The sequence below is a fragment of the Acanthaster planci genome, linkage group LG01, assembly GCF_054643075.1.
Source record: "Acanthaster planci isolate LZ-2023a linkage group LG01, COTS_SCS, whole genome shotgun sequence".
Taxonomy (NCBI): Eukaryota; Metazoa; Echinodermata; class Asteroidea; order Valvatida; family Acanthasteridae; genus Acanthaster; species Acanthaster planci.
The window spans coordinates 27,212,116-27,214,373 of record NC_141777.1 but is presented as its reverse complement, the minus strand read 5'-3'; the positions used below and the strand labels follow the sequence as shown (position 1 = coordinate 27,214,373).

The following is a 2,258-nucleotide window of genomic DNA, read 5'->3' as shown; positions in this document are numbered from 1 at the left end:
GGTGTTTACTTCATCGGGAAAATGCTTTGGTTTCGTGTAACTACATGCTCTTCGAAAAATTATCAATTTTTCTATTAAAACAGATTATTACATAGACGTTTAATGCTGTTACAACAAACTTATTGGTATGTGTTAAAATATTGTAGGGTAAACAAATGGAAAACTCGTACCAACCCCCTCCAACATGTGGTAGCACGAGGCAGACGATACAACATAACTCTGGACTTTAACCTGTCTAAAAATAGACACCCTAGCCTGGCGCGTGCCCGCGGCCGCCCCTGCGCCTCCAAATCAGTATGGTGGCGCTGTGCACGACTCTTGCAAAACAGCGGGCCTAGTGCTCCTGTCGTCGATGTACAATGTACGTCCAAGCTAGGCAAGCTGCCTACCACTGTACCACCAGTTTGCGACATTGGATACGGGATAGGACCAGCCTCACGTTTATGAAATATCTGCAGAACGCATCACAAAACAGTGGAAGCTCAGAAGTCATGGCTAAGCAGTTCTCATCTGCTCTGTCTTCAGCGGCCAGTGCTTCACCGGAATCTTCATGGAAAGCAAAGGTATATAGGCTTAAACATTAATTATGTCAAGACTAGAGGCTAGGTACATCTCATGCTCACTGCCTCTCAGGCTGTTGAGTATTGCCTTGTTTTGGAGAAATCATACTGCCGACATGATGGAGAAACAGATACCGGCTTCACGGGTCTTTTCATTCATTGATTAGTAATGGTTTCGTTTATGTATGCATGCATGTTACATTGGTAAGCGTGACCGTGCCTATTTTGAATTTATGAAATAATCTAAAATTTAAGCATCCAATTAAATTATTCAGCCATGGCCATCATGGCCGTAGCACTCAGGATGTACAATTAATTAGCCCAGGTTGGATGTTGTCTTCTTTTACACTACGACATTGCGATGTAGACGACGTCCACTGGTCTAATGTACAATGTACTGTGGACTTGTAGTGTATCAAGCCCATTCTCAGATTTTCCAAAATGCAAGTAGGAAATGCTAGTTTATTACCCATGATATTTAGGTGCTGATCAAAAAAAAAAAAAAAAAATCATTTAGGCCTACCCATTGGCCATTCGATTAGCATAACATTTTTTTTAGCTTCCCAACCCAAGGCTGACTCTGAATATGACATGTACAAAAGTTAAGGATAGTGCTATGATCTATCACTAATTTTGAATGTTTGCATAGGTTGTATCATTTATTTATTGCACTTTGCAGTCCATAGCATTTGCAGGTAGTGCAGCGCACACATTGACAAATCCTGGTAACAATTATAAATCACATACTGGTATCGTACGCAGAGAATTATTTTTTGTCTTTGTTTCTATTTTCCTGAGGGTCTTCACCTTAGCCTACCTTTTTTCTGTCATTGTGTTCCCTCTTATTTTGTTTTCTAATTATTATTATTATCATTGGTTTATTTCCATCTGGTTTCGTAGCCAACAGGCTAAATTGTATGGTGGATACATATAATATTAGATTAACATTAACCCTAACAGTCCTCAGTCCTTCACCTGTTGGAGGAATGAGGACTTTTAGGGTTAAAAAAACACATATTTTAAATGCATTTAAGGAAAAGACAAATCAAAGACAAAGACAAACGGGATAGAAATTTAAATTTTAAAATTTCACACCATCCATTTGCCAAACCCTACACTTCATGAAAATCATAAAAGACAAATATTAGTCACTAGATGCAAGTAAATTGCTCGTTGAGTTGCAATTGGACCTGGTGATCATATTTAAAAGCACACACAATATTTATATGAAAATTATATGTGTGTTTTATGATAAAAAGCCATTGAGCATTCATAGAAAGCTATTAAAACACTTAAAACTATAACTTGGATAAAATGACTTAGAAACAAAATTCAAAGTCTCATTCAGCACTGGGACTTTTTCATAAGGTGGAGGGACAAGGGCATATACCGCTGTCTTCATTGTTTGGAAAGCGCATCTCTAATAAACCATAATTGAGAGATATTGAGAACATGTAGATTCCCTTATATGTACGTCTCTATTGAAAATTTTCTTTTCAAAGAAGATTGTGTCTTTGTATATGTACCAGTGTCTTTACTGCTGGAGACCCAAGTGTTGTCCCTCAGATGGGCTTCACAATTTTAGACCGTTGGAATTTTCCATTTCGTTGTAATTACCTCCTCTTGCAACGAAGGTTGTGGGTGGAATCAGGCATTAATTGCCAGCAGGTGTCAATTTTCACAATGGCCGTTTAGAGA

At 38.3% G+C, this 2,258-nt stretch overlaps 1 protein-coding gene across 2 annotated transcripts in view; it reads left to right on the top strand.

The window, feature by feature from the left end:
- The first annotated feature begins 350 nt into the window (after positions 1–350).
- The window catches only part of LOC110975147 (uncharacterized), a 63,805-nt gene continuing 61,897 nt past the window's right edge, over positions 351–2,258 (top strand). Inside the window, exon 1 of one of the 2 annotated variants that reach the window (XM_022227327.2) lies at positions 351–563. The gene's annotated coding sequence lies outside the window, so the exon portion shown is untranslated. The remainder of the gene's footprint in view (positions 564–2,258) is intronic. The other variant, XM_022227325.2, reaches the window with a different exon arrangement.